A 13,632-nucleotide genomic window follows, 5' to 3' on the forward strand; every position below is an offset into this window, starting at 1 on the left:
TCAGAAAACACATATGGGAGTGATGTGTGGCTCTGGTGTGTCCAGTGTCATGTCCTGTTCTCTCGTCCTTAGCCGTCTTGGAGACCCCATGTGTTGAGATAACAGAACAGCATGGTTTAAGCACCCTGAATTATTGAGTCACAACATAGGGCAGAGGTCTTGGAGCATTCCCAGAATACACAGTGGAATTTGTTTCCGTGCAAAAATAACTTGTATGTATTTGAGTGAGATTTGAGATTGATTTGCCACTGAAGCATCATTGTGCAAAAGCTGAGTAGTACAGTTATATGGGTGGTGTTACTCATTATAAATATGGTAAATAACAGGAGAATGCCGGTGATAAGAGTTAACCTTTACTGAGCACTTGTTCTTCAGTCGTCTGTTAGGACTTTATTTAGTTAAGTTGGCCAAGTGCTACAACAACCTATTTAATAAATGAGATAACTGAGACAGAGAAATTTAATAATTTACCTAGAGTTGCAGCGTTCAAAAGGTTTAGAAGCTGAGATTTAAACTTGCATCTTATAATAAATTAATAATTTTATTGCATTTTATCAGATAATAAATTAATAATTCAGTTACTTCCTGATCATGCTGCAGAGTAATCTGGATTATTTCCATAATTGTAATGTTCAAAGTAGATACTAGAGTGAATTTGGTTCTAAGGTATTGTGTGAGATGCCTTAGAGGAGCATGATGGGCTTTGGCTTTGGCAAATTCCTGGTTCATGTGATCTGCTTTGTTTTTATAGTTCTTGTATGCTGGATAGAGCAGGATGAGGGCAAAATCTTTGGAAGAGTGGTAATGCTGATGTGAATAATATCTTGTCATTTAATAGTGGGCACAGCAAGGAATAGTTAGCCAGTTAGTATGTTGTGTTTCATCTATGTGACTTCGCGGAGGGGCTGTTTGTCTGATTAAGGGCATGAACTGAGCCTAGCTCTCCTCTCTGAGGATCAAATTCCGAAGTCCTGGCTTCACTCATCCACAGTTTTTATGACTTCCTAGGAAGCCATGGTTTAAATGAAGATAAAATCTTTTACTTTAAACATTTGCTTTTGATAATAAAATGTAACTAGGGCCTTAACTAATCAATTGGAAAATCGTTTTACTCTATATCATTTAAGGTGTTAACTGTTATTGTTTACTTTGGGGACATTTTATATTTTGGTTTGAGAAATGCAGCTAATCCTTACGTCTGTGGGCTCTGCATTCTCGGATCAGCTACTCATGAACTGAAGGAATTTAAAATGAAATTGCATCTGCACTAAGTACATGCAGACTTGCCCCGTGTCACCGTTCTCTAAACAGTACCGTGTGGGAACTGTTTGTGTAGTGTTTCTACTGTGTTAGATACTGTGGGTAATCTCGACGTGATTTGATGTCAAAGGGAAGGTGCGCATAGATTCTAGGCAAATACTGCAGCACTTTGCAGAAGCAGGCCGAGCAGCCACAGATAACTGCAAGTTCAGGGAACTAATCCTTTGCAGATACCAAGAGATGACTGGATTGCTTAAGAAATGTGAAGTCTTCAAGGATCCCTGGAGAAGTGGCTGATTCCAGTTTGTGGAAAGAAAAACATACAAAGTGAAATGGGACATGGGCTTGAGCCAGAAAGTCATGGAAATGTTCAAAGATGAACGAAAGTATGTCAAAATATTTATGTCAACTTGAAGGTGCTCTTATTACTCGGAGTAGGATAATACTTGAGCAAAGGAGAAAGGGGTGTGGTGCATGTAAGGCGAGGACTTTAGCCACTAGCCTCCCACACTGGGCCCCCATCAGACTTTTTTGCTTCATAGGTTTTGGAAGCCGTGTGTGTACCTTACATTGCATGTTCCCTACAGTGCCTTTCTAACACCGTAAGCTGTCTCAGAGGGCTGTGATACCAAGGAAGATTGTGAAATCAGAAGCTGGATGATCGTCATTGGTGGACAAGAGATTAGGAGCAGAAATTCCCCCTTTTGTCAAGGGCAGCTCTGTGATTCACAGCCTGTGAGACATTAAGCCCAAGTGAAGGGACTGGATAGGAGCTGCAGGAAGAAGTTCAGTGCCAAGGTCAGAGCCAGTTCTGGCAATGTTTTCTGATTGAGAAACAGGATTGGAAAAGGTGTAATGTACCCAGTGCGGAGCTGAGTGAGGGGTGAGATGGAATCCCAGGGGCCCAGGTGGCAGGGGCTCTCAGGAGAACAGGGAGTCCAGCCGGGATGACTTTGGCTGGTTGTGATTTGTTGGCCTGTCCGCTTCGTGACATGGAAGCACTTAACCAAGCAGCCTGGGAGCAAGCACAGCTTCATATCTACTTCACATTCTCTGGGACATTGTAAGTCACTCATTTTAATCCTGTCCCAATTCGTATTCCTTGCAAGTGGCTCTGAAGTAATGTTAGTTCACCAAACAACATTTTAGTCTTCTTAGGGTGATTTGAAAAACCAGGAGGAGAAATGAAGTTTCTGTCTCATCACGGACGATGCTGTATGTCACTGTCCAAAAGTAGTTGTGTTATGGTTTCGTGTGGAATAGGCACCATTTTCCCCTGTGGGATAATGCCAACAGCAGCCTTTGTGATTCGGATGTGCGTTTAGCGCAAGACTTTCCCGAAGCGGAGACTCTGCTTGTCTGGAGAGGGCCACAGGAGTCCTTACTTGGCATTTTTTCCAGCAGTGTTGATGTGGTCTGAAGGTCGCAGAGGGTGTGTGTGTGAGCTTGGTCACCGATTCAGCCTGTTCGAGGCTCAGTTTCTCGGCACAGCAGAGGGTGTACGCGAGCATGGTGAGCAGTCACTGGGCAGGGGTTCAGTTTCTTCTCTCCCCTGTCCACTCCTCCCCTGACTCGCAGTGGGAAGGGCTATGGGCTGAGCTGTCCAGCTCCCGTGATGTTGTTCCAACATGTTTCCTTTATGTCTGGCAGGATCATTACTTGGGACTTACAAAGTCTTCACCAGAATCCTGAGCCCTGGTGGAAATACACAGGTGGCTCGGTCACTGTTCTAAGTACCCAGAACTTCTAACAGTAGAAAATAAAATCTCTGAATGTGTTTTGTTTCTACTTCCTGTGCCCCTAAGTCTATCTCTATGATATGCGGCTAAAAGGATCTTTCAGGAGTAAAGATAGTGAAAGACAGGTGTTTTTCTTCTTTCTTTTTCTGCCTCCCTAGTCCTTTCTCCATCTTGTCTCCATCTTTATGAAGCATTTGTATACGCAAACTCATTTCCATAAAGGTGTCCTGGAACAGCGAGAGTTTCAGTTCATATTTCATGTAGGTTGTCATCTATAGCCATATGATTTTCCATAACTCCCGGTGGAGATAATTAAAAAAAGATGTACCTGGAAGTTGGGAAAGGAGGAGGGAGGCCAACCAGGTGGCAACATGGGAGCCGGAGTGTTTGCAGTGTAGCCTTGGGGGAGAGCCAGGAACCTGAGGCAAGGCACACCTGAGCCAGAGGTGGGACGTGGGGACTGCTGCTGGGAGAAGAGCTGTGTTCCAGGCCAGGGTGCTGTCAGCCTCAAGGTACCACCACAGACTCAGAGCACGGGTGGGAAATCTGAGGAGTATACATTTTGTTATAAGAAAAAACAACTCATCTATATAAAGATTTTTTAAAAATATATATTTGTTTTATTTGAAATTCAGAGTTTCAGAGACAGATGAGAGACAATGAGAGATCTTTCATCGGCTGTTTCACTCCTCAGATGGTCACAGTGACCAGAACTGGCCCAGGTTAAGATTGGGAGGTTCGTACAGGTTTCCTGTGTGGATGGCAGGAGCCCCAGAACCAGAGCCATCTTCTGCTGCTTCTCCAGGTGTGTCAGCAGGGAGCCGGATTGAAGGTGGAGTACCCTGGACTGGAACTAGTGCCCACATGGGATGCAGGCCTCGCAGATGGCGACGTAATCGACTATGCTACAACACTGGCCCCTCACAGATTCTTCATATCAAATTTAGATAATTTCAGATACTTCTGGTAGGCTACTTCACAGTCTCCTCTTCCTCATTAACGGAAGTGTCTCTTGCTTGTTTAAACCAAGTTTATCTTCTTTTATGACTTGAGAGTGCTCCACATGGGTGACAGGAGCCTATATGAGACATTTATTCAGTCTCCCAGTGTGCATATTAGCAGGAAGCTGGAACTGAAAGTGGAGCTGAGATTTGGCCCCGGTATCGTGAGATGCGAAGCGAGGTCCTAAGCTGATGGAGATGGCAGTGCACTGGCTAAAAACAGTGTTTCAGCTCCTGCTTGGAAGTTAGAGTAGATGCATGACTAATTCTGCCCCAAGGGTGTAGGTACAAGTTACTGGCTAAGTGGGAAGTACCTTCAACTCATCTTGTGAGCCTCTTCTGCCTTTCCCCTTTCCTATCCGAAACAGAGTTTGGCGGTTGAATTTCAGCAGCTGTCCTGTGACCAAGATAGGCGGCTGAGACCTTGATGATGTCATGGATTTACCACTTCAATGTTCAAGAAAATATTGTTCTGACACCTGTTAAAATGGCAAGGAAGACTTGAAATGGTCACCCTAGGGGTTCACTCTTTTGCAACAGAGGAAAGGGATCTGGCTGCTGGTCAGCATGAGGAAGGACAAAGGGGAATTTATAGCTAAGAGGCTGAATGAGTGGAAAGTCATGGTGGAGGGAACTTTTGCTTGCTTGTTTAATCCTATTCTTGCTGAAGGGACTGGGATGATCAGATACCAAGGGTAGGGGGTGCTGGTCTAGACTAACTTAATGGGGTTCTTGCTAATTCTGAGCAATGTGGGCCTGGCCAGGGCAGGATGGGGGCCACAGATGAGGCCCAGTGAACATTGGGCTGGGAGGAGCCTAACATCCTACCCAGAGGTGACTTCATCATTCAGAGTCTCTTTTACAGAGGAATGTAATTCACAGGGGAAAATGAGGACCCCCAAACTCACAAACACGTGTGTCACTTTGCATGGAGGAACAGACGCTGAAAGAGACAAGTGTTTCCTTTCGTATCAGAACATTTTGTTTTTCATTTTTTAATTGTTATTATCATTTTATAATACAGTTTCATCGGCCCTGGGGTTTTCCTTCTCCCTCATCGATTCCATTTCTCCAAAAAGTTCCCTCATATCATTACAACAGTATAGTTCCTCCTACACAGTCATAAGTCCATCACTGCAGGCATGGACAATGGCAAAGTATCCAGCATCCTATTGTCATGACACATCCAACAGTTTCATTTGGAGTCCAACCTCGATCCGAGAGTAGAGATGAACCCTGCACTGTATCCTCCCATCTGGACATGATAGTCTCCATGCATCCCTCCCAAGTGAAAAGTCACAACAAAATCAATATCAGGAAGAAATTTACAACACCATTAAGTTAAACAACATTCCACCAGATATGATAGTTTCCATTACACAGTTACTATACATTCCCTTAAATGAAAAACCACAAAACAAAGTCAATAACAGGAAGAAAAAAAAAGAATTTGCAACGCCATCAAGTTAAATAACATGCTACTGAATGACTGATGTGTCACTGAAGAAATGAAAAAGAAAATCAAGAACTTTCTTGAAGAGAATGATGCTACTGTATGTCAGTGAAGAATTTAATGAGAAAAAAGTGTTCTGGAGAAATGAAACTTAAAAACATCAAAATCCATGATATACAAATTCTGTTGATTTTTGCGGGTGAGATGTATCCCCTGTATGCAACAAATAGGTTGCTTTTTTTTTTTAATCCAGTCTGCTAATCTATGAAGTTTGGTTGATGAGTTTAAGCTATTTACATTTGGGGTTAATATAAATAGGTGGTAATTTGGTCCTGTCATTTTAGCAATGGGTCATTCATTGATTTCATCTTCTGCTGTTATTTTACTGGGAAGGTCATCACTCTTGACTTTAGTTTTACTAGGTGCTATTTTTTTCTGATGAGAGAACATCTTGAAGTACCCTTTGTAGGGCAGGTTTGGCAGAGGCATATTCTTTTAACTTTTCTTTACTGTGGAAGAATTTTATTTCATTTTCAAAGACAAAGACAAAGGAAAGCTTTGCTGGGTATGTCATTCTGGGCCAACAATTTTTCCCTTTTAGAATCTGGAATATGTCACTCCATTCTCTTCTTGCCTGTAGAATTTCCTGAGAGGTCACCTGTGAATTTAATTGGCATCCCTCTGTGTGTCAAACGATTTTTTTCATATGCGCATTCAAGGATCTTTTCCTTATGTTAAATTGAAGAGATTTTGATTATGATGTGTTGTGGTGAAGATTATTTTTGGTCAGTCCTGTTGGGAGTGTTGTGTCTTTTCTGGATGCTGTTTCTCAGTTCTTACTCTAGATTAGGGAAATTTTCCTTTATTATTTCATTTTAAGCCCTGTTTCTCTTTTCACACCTTCTGGAACTCTCACAACTCTTCTATTTGGCCTTTTAATAGTTTCTCTTAATTCTTGAATACTTCTTTTTTTTTTTTTAGCTTGATACAGCTTTGCTTCGAGGTTTTTGATTATTTTCCCTTTGTGATAAGAATTTTTTTTTTCAATTTTGAGATTCTTTCTTCTTCCTCATTCATTCTGTTAATATTTTCCTTTGGATTTTTAATTTGTTCTATTGCATCCTTCATTTCCAATAATTTGGCTTGATTTTGTTTCAGTGTTGCTTTTTGCTGTGTGACAGATTCCTTAAATTCCTGCATGTGGTTCTCATTGATAAGAAACTTTGTAACAAGAGTTTTGAATTCTGTATCCTCCGTTTTGTTTTCTCGATATATTCCTCAGTTAACTCTGAAGTTGGCAAAAGCTTTTACTCCTTGCAGGGGAGTCTTCAGTAATGTTCATTTTGCCTCTGTCTCTTCTACTCTTGTTCATGGTACTTCTGGTTATCAGATTCTTCTCTTTAGGGCAGCTTTCTAAGCTGTGTCACCCACAGGTCTACAATTCAGTTTTACTTATTGTGGTTGGTATATGGCTGTTTATTTGTAGTCTCTTGTGCCACTCCCTCCAGCAAGTTCCAGGTGTGGGTCCTTACGTTAGATTTCCACTGCAAACTCTGGAGTCCTAGCTCCTGGCTCACCACTCTCCAGCTCCTATGTTCCTGTGCTGTGGTTATACCATTTTCTGTACAACCTTTCTTCCACTTCTGGTTCAAGCAGTTCCCAGGATTAGAGAGCTATTGTCCTATATAGCTAGGTTATTTGGTGGTGCTGATCTTGCCAGAACCTGCTGGCTGTTAGGTTTGAGGGCAATCTGGACCTATTTTGACATATAGGGTGCCAAAGTTGATATTGTTTTCCCTGTGGGATCAGTGCAATGCACTGAGCTCAGTGAGTTTGCATTTTTATTTAATGCAACAGAAAAAGCACAGAAATGTTCAATTATGGTGACCTAAAACATCAAAAGAAATTTTGTATTCATGATTTGAATTTTTTTTGTATTCATGATTTGATTTTAAGGGTAACTCTTGCCTAATGAAAATGGTGCAGGATGGATTGCCTGAAAATGTAACAATGGAATTATTTTAGCAAATATTTGACTAGCTGCTTCTTTGCGTTGGTGAATTTATATTCAAAGTTTAAATTAGTTCCTAAAAGATGGTTTAGGGATATTATAATTTGTACATGTTTATATCACTTAGAAGAAAGCAGAGGACTTTCTGACCAGAATGATCACATATATAATGATATCTGTGCCCTCCAGGAACTGGCTCCCTGACCATCTTGATGCATGGAGTGAGTGTTCTTTATCATGAGTGCTCTTACATAGGAGAATAAGCAGAGAGCAACCTTGATTTTGCCTTTTGTGCTAAGTTGTCTGCTTTCAAGGTAGAATCAGCTCCATTGCCTGGTGTGGTTGATGTGCTTGCACAAAGCTGGGTTAGGCTCTTTCAGTGAGAGGATATTGGGAAATGGCAGGGAAAAGGCATTCTTCAAGGCCAGATGAAGATGTAAAGTTGAAACAATTAAGTAGAGGAACTTTTTAAAAATTAAATTTGTTAGTTTGTTTGAAAGGTAGTGTGGGATGGGCCAGGCTGAAACCAGCAGCCAACAGCTAGGAGCCAAGAACTTCACTGGGTCTCCTGTGTGAGTAGTAGGAACTCAGACACCCCTTCTTCTGCTGTCCCCCAGAGGTGTTGGCAAAAAGCTCCAGCACATGCAGAGGTAGGACTTGATCCTAGTCTGTATCCATGCTAGACTTGTAAGGTATTCAGATCTGTGCTATGGTTGATGGACTTCACAATGGTTTGCCTCTTTCCCTCAGATCTTCCAGCTACCTCTAATTCCTTGGTTTAAAGCCTCCATCTTGGGGTGTACAAACTGTCTTCTATTTTCTGGATTTAATCTTGACTGACATTCTTTTCAGATAGTTACTTCAATAATGTTGATTATCCATCTTCCTCCCTCTCTGGCCCCATGCATGGCCACATGGATATTATCATTCTCCAACTTGATGGTAGAACCAGAAGCATGAGACCCACTATATAAAGTCTCAAATGAAAGTAGGCTAATGAATAGGAAATAGCAGCTTCAGGAGGACTCCACTCACCATTAGGCAGTGTTTATTGAGGAGCATCTCATATGCAGGTCTGTTTTGCTGTATGCTGAGCAGAGGGATGACATCTGCTCTTAGGGAGTCTACACACCATATAGAATACAAATAAATAAAATTGTCAGCTTAGACTCAACAGCTATAAAATTGTGTTGGAACTTGTGAAAGAAAATAGCGATGGTGTGATTTCATTTGGGTGGCCAGAAAAGACTTCTCTGAAGTGATGACAGATGAACTAATGTCTGAAGAACAGAATGGATCTGGCCATGCGAAAATTGGGAGCAGGAGCTTTCAAGATGGGGCGACTAATACTTGCTCTCCAAGGTGAGCAAGGTGACAGCAGCAGGCATTTCTGCATTAGTTAGTCACTGCCCTGTTTCTTCCTATGTGAGTAGCAGAAAAACCAGGCCTTCCTCTGAGACAGGAAACCCTGACTTGTAAGGAAAGCTAACAAATGATTGCCTCCCTGCAACTTTGTCATCCAAAAGGATTCTTATTTGGTAAGCCAAATGAGCATCACATGTCACAGGGGTGTATACTCTCACAGGAAGGTTGGCTTTCAGAGCAAGGAAGGTGACCCCAGGTGATTCCTCCTGCCATTCAAAATTGTGGCTTCTGAAAACATTTTTCTCCTTTAGAAGGAAATTCTGTGTGTGTGTGTGTGTGTGTGTGTGTGAGAGAGAGAGAGAGAGAGAGAGAGAGAGAGAGAGAGAGAAGAGAGGTGTTCTGGTGGCCAAATGCTTTTCTTTGGGTCTTGCACTGTGCAGTAACATCAGTTTTACTTATACCTGAAGTGGCTTTGACTAGGGTGTATGGAGCTGTCCCATTGGATGTGTTTGACCTCTAGGTAAGTAGGTCAGCCAGTGGGGCCTGGGGGAGGGTAGGAGTGGGAGCAGAGGAGCTAGGGATGTCACCAGAGGGATGGAATTATCAGATCTCCTTCCTCCCCTTGTTTGTTTCTAAAACTCCTTCCTCCAAGGCAGTGTTGTTGCTGTAGTTCCCTTTCTCGTAATTAAGCCAATGTGGACTGGGACTGAGAGTTGGAGCAGTTTCAGAGTCTAGGCAAGGCTAGAACCAGAGGGAATTCCTGTGATGACATGTGTGGCGATGAATCAGAGGAGAGGAAACATGATATTCCCCATGGCTTTTTGCTATGATGATACAGGCTGTGCCTTATCGGGGCAAGTGTCCCTGGGCTGTCAGTTGGTTTCCTGTGTTCCTCAGATGAACAGTTCCCCTAATGATCATGAGCAGATCCTTAAGTCTAACCTCCAAAAGCTGAGATGCTGACTGTTATGATGTCGTTGCTGATGGTAGTTTGATGGAGGTACTCTGAGAGAATGGGAAGCAGTAATGCGCCTCTGGCTACAACCATTCATTTACCAAATGCTTATGACAAGCAGAGACAAGAGGGTTTACTAGATAAGCCTCCTGTTCTCCCTGCTAGCTATCTCTTTCGCTTCCTCCCCTTAGCTAGACCTGCATTCTTGGAAATTCAAATCTGTCACCTCTGAAACTAGAACTTAGTTCGGAACTTAAGGCTCTAAACATTCCCTCTCTTCCAGGAAGGAAGCAGTTTTATTGTGTCAGTGTGCTTTGTCTTGGGATCTGCCAGTTTCAGTCATGCTTTGTGACAGTCGCAGCCTATCATTTGTCACAGATCAGCCTGGTTGTTTAAAGTGTTCCTGAAGGCTTCAGTTTCCTTTCCAGACTTAATCAATGGCTCTGTGCTTCCATAAAACCTGCTGCATGATTTACTCACTAAATATCTACAAAGTCCTAGCCATGTACCATTAATATGACAGTCATTGGGGACCCCATGTTGAACACCATCGCTCATTCACTCTCGTAGTATATTGGAGACTAAAAATCTCCAATATATATCAGCAAAACAAAACAGCTATTTTCGAAGATGACACAGTCCGTGGTGAGAGAATAGTAGGCCTGTTGTATAGAACAGACACAAATAACCTACTTTGAGGAGTCATAGCTTGCAGAAACTCAAAGAATGAGGAAGGGGTGGTTGGAAAAAGGAAAGTGGTATGCATGGCAGGTCCCTATGAGGATACTTGCTAAGTTCATGGAAAATGTATGTGATAGAAAACTACTGATGGAGTTAAAATTGTTTTGCACCAAAAGAAACTTATCACTGAATTCTGTTTTTCCCACAACCCGTTTAATGTATTCTTGTAGAATAGCTTGGGGGAAAGATAGCATTGGTAGGGAGTCTATAAGTTAAATTATTATATATAGATTTAAAAAGGTTTGAAAGAGAGCAGGGAGGAACCATCTCCTGGTTTATTTCTCAAATGGCTGCAGTGGGCAGGGTTAGGCTGAGGCCAGAGCTAGGAGCCAAGAACACAGTCCAGGTCTCCCATATAAGAGATGCCCAGATGATTGCTAAGACATTATTTCTGAGTGTGTCTGTGAGGGTGCTACTGAAAGATTAGTATTTGCACAGGTAGACTGAGTGAAGGGCAGTTATCTCCACTGTGGGTGGGTGGGCTTGTATGTTGGTAGAGGAACAATGAATCTCCCTCCTGTTCCGGCCTGGATACCCATGTCTTTCTGCTGTGTGGATGTTTCTCTTAGGTCACTGGAACAATATTTTCAATGGATGAGTTCCAGGCTTTAGAAGAAGTACTCTAGTTGCAGAGCAGTGAATGAATCAGAGGGGAGCAAGGTTGGAGGCACATGTGTGTCTGCATGGCCGTGAGAGGTGATGATAGTCTTGTCTTGAATGCTAGTCTGTTTATATGAACTCTGTCTCAGGAGACTGTAGCAACCTCAAGGCCAGAACTCAGCTCTACTGATGTTGCTGCACCAGTACAGTAACAGCTACCCAGAACACATACATAGTTTTTCCTTTTCTCAAAAATAAAATTGCATCTTAACATTCTTTTCATTCTTCTGTGTGTATGTTAGCCTGAAATCAATTGCTGTTCTCATACTGAGCTGTCAGCTTAAGCCAGGAGGCGTTATAATTGTGGCCACTGTTCTTTGGGATTCTAATGAACTTTACCCCAGGATTTACACTGTTTTGGCATTAATCCTAAGGAATAATATGTTAGCTATTAATTTCCGTCTTAAAAGCCAATTAAATTTTACTCTGTCAGATATTTCCAGGAGCCATTTTGTGATTTGTATATTCTGCTCTTTTTTTTTTAATGACAGAGATGTGAAAATGGCCAAATAGAGGATTTGTTAAGAAAATTGACTATCACAGCATTTATCCTACTAACTAATACTTTTGAATACTTACCTAACCACAAGGACTTTTTACAAAAACGTTTATTATCTCTACTATTCACAACTGTGAAAGCAGAGCTGGCTTGATGGATCTACAGTGTGTACATTTTATACAGTGTCCCTGGCCAGCTTCTTTCTTCTTTATGTTCACTTGCTTCGAGTCATATCACCTCATCTACCACCTAGTTCCCGTCTCTGGGGCGCAGTCCTTTTCCCTCACAATGTAGCAAACCCTTGGCTGGACCATGGCTTTCAGCCATTAGTTCCATTCTGTTTTCCCACCAAATGAGGGCTGTGGGGCCGTTGTCTCTGCAGCATCTGCCCAGGCGTGTGATCTCTGAACTACTGTCACCAGTTGTTGGCACCGGGCATCAGCCAGATCCTAAGATCCCTTGGGTTGTGGGCTTCCCCAGCCCAGCTGGAGGTTTTTCTCCACCTACTGTTTTTCCAATCCCAATTCTTCTTCTTCTCTGTTTCCCAAACTATCTCATTAGCCTGTAAAGGGCCACATCCCCTTATTGTGTTGTGGGCAAGGGCTTTTGCCTCATATATTTTGTGGTCTGTGTAAAGATTGTTTAAGTTCTCTAAGCTGTTTGATGATAAAAAATTTCCATCTAAGAATACAGAGAAAAATTTCACTTCCTGGCTTTTGCAACAGCAATCAGGGTCTTTCCTTAAAGTCAACTTTGACATGAAGATGAGTAGAAAGTAGAAATGTTACTGGTTATGCCTCTTGGGTGTTTATGTCACTTAGATTCACATTAACTACTGAGATGCACACTCTCCTCAGGGGTTTAAGTCCATGGACGTCTCCTGTGTCTCGATACCTTATAGATAAAAGTAAGTGATGATTCACTTTTAGACGTGGGGATGTGGAGTGAGAGAAGCTCTAAATGTGACATTGGGCTGGTAGCCCTGGTAATCCTTTGCTGGCGATGACTTCTTGCTCTGAAAGGGGAGCAGAATTTCTGATAAGCTGTCAGCTCTTTGCTATAGCAATTCCACTTAGAAATTTGTAAATTCATATGTGGTAACCAATTAGCTTAAAACCAGAATTTGCTGGAAAATTTCCTGTGAGGCCACATCAACTCTTGTAGTTGTCTGTGTGACTTAACAGGGATTATCCACACTGGATAATCAAAAGTTTTTTTTTTTTTTTTGGTAAAGTTTCAATTTAAAACCACCCATTATTAAGCTTTTGGTGGATCAGTGTCTATTTGATCATGGTTAAACATTGTGAACTCCGCTTTCCTAAAGTCTCAGGTATAGCCCCTTTGAATGGCTTTTAGGAATCTCTTTTCAGAGAACAAATAAATATTGTCTATATATCTTCCTACCTACTTAACTCTCTCTATCCCTTTAAAAAACATATGTGGACTCTTGTGATCAGCATACACTCTCATTTAAAAGCCTTGTCCAAATGATTGTTATGGGGACCACTGGACTTTTTTTTCACATTCAGCATGAGGAACACGTTTTAAAAAACTTAAAATCCAAAGACTAATGATTTTGCGTATTGATCGTGCTACCCGCCCTCCCCAATTTGCAGCTTCATCATCTTTTTCCTCAAATTATACTTATCTCTATTATGAGCTTATTAAGTTCACAGTAACCTTTCATTGTTTATGCTGTATTTGTTGGTTAATTTTAAGCTCAACAGTCTGCTTTTCCTGATCATGTTGTCTCCCACAGTTGTCACTGGGTTACATCAAGAATTTATTGGACTCTGCTCTTCCTGGCTTCCGAGTTCAGGCAGAAAGTGGTCTGTAATTGGTCATATTTTGCTTATGGTGACATCATGTACTTTCATTTGTTTCCCTAGTTTGGCTGTGTGGAGGCAGCAGGCTCATGTTCTCATCTATTGTCTAGCCCAGTTATGCC

This window comes from Ochotona curzoniae, unplaced genomic scaffold (genome assembly GCF_017591425.1).
Source record: "Ochotona curzoniae isolate NIBS_2020 unplaced genomic scaffold, NIBS_Ocur_1.0 contig_2692, whole genome shotgun sequence".
Classification (NCBI taxonomy): domain Eukaryota; kingdom Metazoa; phylum Chordata; class Mammalia; order Lagomorpha; family Ochotonidae; genus Ochotona; species Ochotona curzoniae.